The sequence below is a fragment of the Girardinichthys multiradiatus genome, chromosome 13, assembly GCF_021462225.1.
Source record: "Girardinichthys multiradiatus isolate DD_20200921_A chromosome 13, DD_fGirMul_XY1, whole genome shotgun sequence".
Lineage (NCBI taxonomy): Eukaryota > Metazoa > Chordata > Actinopteri > Cyprinodontiformes > Goodeidae > Girardinichthys > Girardinichthys multiradiatus.
In genome coordinates this window covers 42,975,774-42,983,412 of record NC_061806.1, presented here as the reverse complement: position 1 = coordinate 42,983,412, position 7,639 = coordinate 42,975,774, and positions in this window count along the sequence as shown.

Below are 7,639 nucleotides of genomic sequence, written 5' to 3'. Positions count from 1 at the left end.
TCACTTTGGTGCCGTTTCGTCACAGCCACAGTATCAGTCACGGTTAGCAGCATTTTAAAAGAGGAACTACTCTACAACAACGTTGAGGAGTTCTTTTGGACAGACTCCAAGGTCACACTGGGATACATAAATAACAAGGCGAGGCGTTTCCACACATTTGTTGCTAATAGAGTGCAAAAAATCCACAACAATACCTCACCACAACAATGGTTTCATGTACCTACCTGTGAAAACCCAGCAGACTTGCATCCAGGGGCACTTCAATAAATGAACTGATGTCATCCACTTGGCTCATAGGCCCTCGGTTCCTGTGGGAAAAGGAGATACAGCATCCAAAAAGGGAAATATTCTCCGACTAGGAGACCCGGAAGTGAGGAAGGTGCAGACCTTAAGTACACGACCAGGTGAACATACAAGCCTCAGTGACCGCATCACAAAATTTTCATCCTGGTCCTGTGCCGTTATTGCAGTAGCGCGTCTCAGACGATACCCGATCAAAGACAAATCAAACACCCTCACCACTGTGGCTGAAAGACAAAATGTAGAAACTGTGATTATCAAGGATTTACAAAGACAAGTGTATCAAAATGAAATAGATACATTAAGAAAGGGCAAACAACTACCAAAGAACAACAAAATGCACAATTTGGATGTTTTCTTGGACAAGGACAATGTGCTTAAAGTAGGAGGAAGGCTACATCATTCATCTCTTCCCATTTCATTCAAACATCCCACAGTCATTCCTAGTGAACATCACATCGCAAAACTGATAATTGCCCATTGCCATGAAAGGTTCAGTCATCAGAGAAAGGGCTTTATGATGAATGAGATAAGATCAAATGGTTATTGGATTCCAAGATTAAGTCAAAGGGTTGCATCCAACATTCGCCATTATGTTTTCTGCCGTAGACAAAGGAGACCTGTGGAAGAACAAAGAATGAGAGACCTTCCCATGGAGAGAATTGAACACACTCCTCCCTTCACATACTGTGGTATGGACGTTTTCAGCCCATTCCTGACTAAACAAGCATGGAAAGAATATAAAAGATATGGCCTCCTTTTCACATGCTTCTATTCACGTGCAGTTCGTGTTGAAATGTTAGAGGATCTGTCAACTGACACCTTTATACATGGACTCAGATGTTTTATTGCTTTAAGAGGCTCTGTCAGACAAATAAAAATGTGATCAGGGAACTAACTTCATAGGTGCCAAAAATGAACTGAACGTAGCCCAAAGTGGAATGGACACTGACAGATTGACGACCTTCTTGGCAGAGAAACAATGCGACTTTGTCCTAAACACACCTCATGCTAGTCACGCAGGTGGAGTATGGGAACGAGAAATACGGACTGTGAGAAACGTTCTTAATGCAACATTGGCTCTTACACCAGGTCGACTCTCTGATTCTTCACTCAGAACCTTTTTGTATGAAGCAGCTGCGATAGTAAACAGTCGTCCCCTAACAACATGTAATCTTACTGATCCACATAGTCTGGAGCCACTAACTCCGAATCATCTTGTCACAATGAAGACCTCGATTGCTCTGCCTCCCCCCAGTCAGTTTGTTAAAGAGGACTTGTATGCACGAAAGCGATGGCGTCAGATACAGTACTTACTCAAACGGTTCTGGAACAGATGGAAACAAGAGTATCTTCAGAACATTATGGTCAGACAAAGATGGCACACACCTAAAAGGAACATGCAAATAGACAGAGACATAGTAATGGATAAGGATGAAATGTTACCACGATCCCAGTGGAGGCTTGGACGAATCACAGACACTGTAAGAGATTCAGACGGACTGGTCAGAAAGGTCAGAATAGCTTATGCAGACAGGTCAAGAGGTCAACGTGTGAATAACATGTCTGTAGTAGAACGCCCAGTTCATAAGTTAGTTCTGATGCTAGAAGACTGAAAGATAAATCCATAAAGTTGAAGTGTATTTACACATTGCAAGTTACAGCGATAACTTTCTAATGTGCAGAAGTAGGGTAACGGAACCAGCTCAGTTGGACAAAAAGGTAAAACCGGAATGAGTTCGGCAACACAGAGAAAAGGTTATGGAAAGAGTTAAAAGGCAACTTAAGCTAAGCTACAGTCAATAGGGGAACAAGGTTTGTAAATGTGATAAAGTGTATTTGTATTGTACTAATGGGCTATGCATGACAATGGAAAAATGTTTCAAATTATTGTTATTTGCTCTTGTCTAGCTCTTACGTTGGTTGATGACACGGATGGATTCAATAAATCATCATTTAACCACCAGTTAATATTGACTGGATGCTACAAACAGATTTTACCTAAGGGGGCTGTCAGTTTTTGCAGTGTAGAAATTCTTGAGTTTAGGTCAATGGCCTCTGAGTTCCTCTCTTGAGTTTCTCACTGGTTCCTGAGCAGAGTTTGACTGAACCAATCACCTACAGCCTGATAAAAAAGATCCATTAGATGAGAATTGCTGAAACATGAATGATTTATTCCCCCAGTTTGGGGCAGCGTGGAAACATCTCGTCTCCCTAAAAGTTCCTTAAACCCTTGACCTCCTCAGATCTGCAACAGTGAGGTCATCTCTGCTAGTTGCTCATCATTCAAACAGGCTGCTGTGAAATTTCAGGACAAGCTCAGTGGATCAACATGGCTGCAGAAGCCACTTAGTAACAGGATAGGATAATGGCATCTCTCCTCGTCCAACGAGTCCAAAAGCTGCAGAAATGTGAAATAAAGGCAGTAATTCTGCCAGATGCTCCACAGCTTGAGCTGCGTGAGTGTTTTCACTGCCACTTATGGCACAAAGCTAATCCAGTTTAGAAGAGAAGTGTTTTGCAAAAACCACCTCAAATCAGGTTATGGAGCTGTTTTTATGACCATTTTCTTCAGAAGAGATAAAACATTAGATGATCAGCTCCACCGTCCTGCTGCTGAGTAGTTCAGTCTGGTCCAAAAGTCTTAGTTTTTTAAGGTCCTGCTGAGACATTAGTCCTTTAATCCTGGAGATGTTCTTTAGGTGATAGAAGGTCGACCTTGTTACTGTCTTTATGTTCCTCTGAAGGTTCAGGTCTGAGTCCATCACTACACCCAGGTTTCCAGCCTGACTGGTGGTTTCTAGCTGTATTAACTGAAGCTGTGTGATAACTTTTAAACGCTCTTCCTTTGGTCCAAAGATTATTACTTCAGTTTTGTTTTGGTTCAGCTCAAGAAAAAAGCGCTTGAATGGGTTCATGGTCACCTGGTGACATTTTAACGTATAGCTGTGTGTCGTCTGCATAGTTATGATAACTTATGTTGTTGTTTATTAAAATCTGAGTTAGGGGGAGCATGGAGATATTGAATAGGAGGGGCCCTAAGATGGACCCTTGGGGAACGCCACATGTGATTTTTGTGTCTCTGACGTAAAGTTACCTACTGACACAAAGTCCCTGTCCATCAAGTAGGATTTAAACCAGTTGAGTGCTGTACCAGAAAGGCCGACCCAGTTTTCCAGGCGCTCTAATAAAATGGATCAACAGTGTCGAATGCTGCACTAAGGTCCAATAATACCAGCACTGTGGTTCTTCCACAGTCTGCATTTATACGGATGTCATTGAACACCTTGACAAGAGCAGTCTCTGTACTGTGGTGAGCAGGAAGCCTGACTGGAAGACATTGAAGCAGTTGGTCGTTGTTAGGAAGTTGTTTAACTGTTGAAACGCAGCTTTTTCAATAATCTTACTGATGAAGAGGAGGTTTGATATAAGCCTGTAGTTCTGTAGTAGCAGCTTGTCCAAGTTGCTCTTTTTCAATAGAGGTTTGATAATTGCTGTTTTCAGGGCCTGGAGGAAAACACCTGACAAAAGGGACGTGTTTATTATTTGTGTTAAATCAGATGTTATTACAGGCAAAGCTTTCTGAAGGAAAGCTGTGGGTAAAACATCAAGACAGCAAGAAGAAGAACTTAGTTGCTGTACGATTTCTTCTAAGTTTTTGTAGTTTATTTGGTGAAATTGGTAAATTTTGTCAAAATCAGTTCTAGTTGGAGACAACATTGGTACTGGAGTTGATGTGGATGTTCTGACTGCCTCTCTGATCTTTTGGGTTTTTTCAGTGAAGAAGTTAACAAATTCATTGCAGGTCCTGGTAGAGTAGAGTTCAGATGCTACAGTTACAGGAGGGTTTGTTAACCTGTCGACCGTGGCAAATAATGGACCAGCATTGTTAATGTTTTTACTGATGATCTCAGAAAAGAAAGATTCTCTTACATTTTTCAGTTGTAGGTTATATCTGTATAGTCTCTATTTATAGATAATATAGTGAACCTGGAGTCCAGTCTTTCTCCACCTGCGTTCAGCTTTTCAACACTCATTTTATTTCACTTCTAACTGGTGGAGAACTTCTCCATGGAGACATTTTCTTCCCAGAAACAACTTTCACTTTAATTGGACCAATTTAATCAATGATGTCTGAGATTTTAGAATGAAAGTTATCTACCAGCTCATCCTCGGGGGGTACTCCAGGAGTATGGAAACGGGGGCCCTTTATTAGGGGCCATCCGGTCCCTGTACGAGCGGAGCAGGAGTTTGGTCCGCATTGCCGGCACCAAGTCGGACCTGTTCCCGGTGTATGTTGGACTCCGGCAGGGCTGCCCTTTGTCACCGGTCCTGTTCATAACTTTTATGGACAGGATTTCTAGGTGCAGCCAAGGGCCGGAGGGGGTCTGGTTTGGGGACCAGTGGATTTCGTCTCTTCTTTTTGCAGATGACGTGGTCCTGCTGGCCCCCTCTAGCCAAGACCTACAACATGCGCTGTGGCGGTTCGCAGCCGAGTGTGAAGCGGCTGGGATGAGGATCAGCTCCTCCAAGTCCGAGGTCATGGTTCTTGACCAGAAAAGGGTGGCTTGTCCTCTTCAGGTTGGAGGGGAGTTCCTGCCTCAAGTGGAGGAGTTTAAGTATCTCGGGGTCTTGTTCACGAGTGATGGAAGAATGGAGCGGGAGATCGACAGACGGATCGGTGCAGCTGCCACAGTAATGGGGGCGCTGTGCCGGTCCATTGTGGTGAAGAGAGAGCTGAGCCGAAAAGCAAAGCTCTCAATTTACCGGTCGGTCTACGTTCCTACCCTCACCTATGGCCATGAACTTTGGGCCATGACCGAAAGAATGAGATCCCGGATACAAGCGGCTGAAATGAGCTTCCTCCGTAGGGTGGCCGGGCACTCCCTTAGAGATATGGTGAGGAGCTCGGCCATCTGGGAGGGGCTCGGAGTAGAGCCGCTGCTCCTCCACATCGAGAGGAGCCAGTTGAGGTGGCTCGGGCATCTATACCAGATGCCTCCTGGACGCCTTCCTCGGGAGGTGTTCCAGGCACGTCCCACCTGGAGGAGGCCCAGGGGACGGCCCAGGACACGCTGGAGGGACTATGTCTCTCGGCTGGCCTGGGAACGCCTTGGGCTCCCCCTGGAGGAACTGGAGGAGGTTTCTGGGGAGAGGGACGTCTGGGTGTCTCTGCTGAGTCTGCTGCCCCCGCGACCCGGTCCCGGATAAAGCAGAAGATGACGAGTACACATTTCTGGAGCAGAAACTAAAAGAACCAGTAAGATGATTTGGACCCATTTCTCTCCTCAGTTTGGAAACGATCCGCTTTATTTATCATTCTCCACAGAACATGGCTGAATGTATTCATCCTCTGTTTGCTACGGCTTGAAGATTTTTATTTCATTCTAACATAAAAACTACAAATAAAAAGGTTTTGTTCTTTAAAAGAAATACATTTTATACAGAAGACATTTATCAAATATTAGAATTGTGTTTTTTCATAAGACCAGGTAACTTTAGCGGCTCTGTAACAATTTCATTTGTCTGGACTGAGGGTAGAAACGGCTTTTGGGTTTCAGAACCTGGACTAACCAAACAGTTCTACATGACCAAACCTGAGTGAACTAAAGCAAGCAGAGGTTGAAAGACAATTACAATAAGATAAATACAAGAATAAAAGTCCAACTGGTTCCTGCTTGCCTCCAGCGGTGCAGAGAGGTGTTCATCTCCAGAGCCTTTCTGCGATCGGGTGGACCCGGTCCAGTTTTGAGCTGCTGCATATCTAAATTAACATCCTCATGATAGGGAGACCTAATGGGTCCAAGCAGAACCTTTTTCTTAAGCATTGTACATAAAAGCGTTTCAGCGTTTTTAAGTTGAGCGGCACTTAAAAAACGACACAAATTCAGAGGTTTTTATAGTAACTTAATGTAAATTATAGCAAATGTGAAAAATCCTGAAATGAACGATGTAGAGACGTCTGAAGAGTTGGGTCCAACCTGCAGAGCTTCAGGTCTTCCTGTGTGAAAGATGAAAGAAGGTTCTGAAGCCATTGGACCATCACATTCATCATTGCGTCCTCCTGCATCCAAAAACTGCTTCCTGCTGTGTGGGAACAAATGGATAACATGTGAGCTCGATGCACACAGAGGTCATTGATTAGAGGTTCAAGCTTTTCTTTAGTTAAACTTTCAGTCCAAATGTTTCTAAGAGGTTTTGGAGGTTCTTCAAGCAGCTCTGAGGAGCAGTTTCTAAATTCAAGGATTTTTATTGTCATACCAGCTCACTTTCACATGTTAAGGTACAGGTGCCCGTTAAGAAGCCTCATACTTAAGTAAAAAGAAAACTACGTATAACATTCAAAGCTAAATCTACCAATAAATAGCAATCAGTAAAAATATATGCAGCGAAGAGCAAAAAAGACAAATATCTACAGTTAAATAGTGAAGCTGAAATGAACTGAATCCACATGTAAAACATGAGGTAGTCTTAAATATTGCACCATTGGAGGGTGAAGGGTTTAGTGCAGGTCAGCGTGGAGAGAGTCTACAGATTGTTGCTCGAGGTCAGCAGTCTGACAGCTTCAGGTTCTGAACCTGGTGGTCTCGCTCTGAATGCTGTGTTGGCGAGGTGTGAGGGGTCACTGTCATGGCCTTTGTTCTCCTGAGGCAGCGGGACATGTTGATGTTTTCCAGGCTGGGCAGCCGAAGGAGGTGCAGAGGTCAGTATTTATGACCTCTGCACCTCCTTCCTGTCCTCAGCTGTGGAGTCTGGGTATCACCCACCCAGACAGCACGTCAGTACGCTCTCCACCGAGGAGGGACAGAAGGTCAGCAGCAGCTTTGGGTGCAGGTTGTTCTTCCTGAGGACACACAGGAGTCCAGGAGTTGTCTGTGGAGATGAAGGTGCCCAGAAACCTGAAGGATTCCATCTGTTCTCCATCTATGAGGAGGGGTGTGGTCCTGTCTGATCTTCTTGAAGTCCATGATCAGTTCTTTCATTTTGTGGACATTCAGGGTCAAGTCGTTTCCTGAGAACCAGCAGGACAGTTCCTCCACCCGAGCTCTGTAGGTGGAGGATGATGGAAAAACCTTTACAGAACACCACATGATCATTTTTATTCAGCAGCTTCTGGAACCTCTTGGCTACGTGTGGAAACTTCTTTGGATTCTCATTGAAATTTCTGCACAGGTCTCTGAAGGTTGAGGTCTTGACTTTGACTAGGTCATTGTAGCATTTAAATTTTTTGTTTTCTGATTCACGGCTTGCAGCGAATAAATGAATATTTTAAATCCAAGATGAATGATGACCTGCCCTGATGAACTGAAGCCCAACACAGAACCAACCTGATTTTATA